This window comes from Physeter macrocephalus, chromosome 14 (assembly GCF_002837175.3).
Source record: "Physeter macrocephalus isolate SW-GA chromosome 14, ASM283717v5, whole genome shotgun sequence".
NCBI lineage: Eukaryota > Metazoa > Chordata > Mammalia > Artiodactyla > Physeteridae > Physeter > Physeter macrocephalus.
This window is the reverse complement of record NC_041227.1, coordinates 25,633,890-25,634,159: the sequence shown is the minus strand read 5'-3', so window position 1 is coordinate 25,634,159 and position 270 is coordinate 25,633,890.

The window sequence follows — 270 nt, the reverse complement described above, 5'->3', positions numbered from 1 at the left end:
GAGCCTTGCTCTGTCCAGGCTGAGGTCACTAAGACACTAGACACTGTCCTGGCCCTGCAGAGGGAAGGAAGTGATGGGGCAGTGGGTGGTCTCTCCCAGGGCTGGGCCCAGTCTAGGAGGGGCATCTCTCATCATCTGTACTGGTGGGTTAGGGGGAATGGGTAGGCCACGTGGGACGTTCCAAAGGGACTTCTGAAATCCTAGAGTCCTGGGGGGAAGGGAAGAGATAGAGGAAGGGTGCAGAGTGAGGCAGGCCTTGCTCTCACTGCC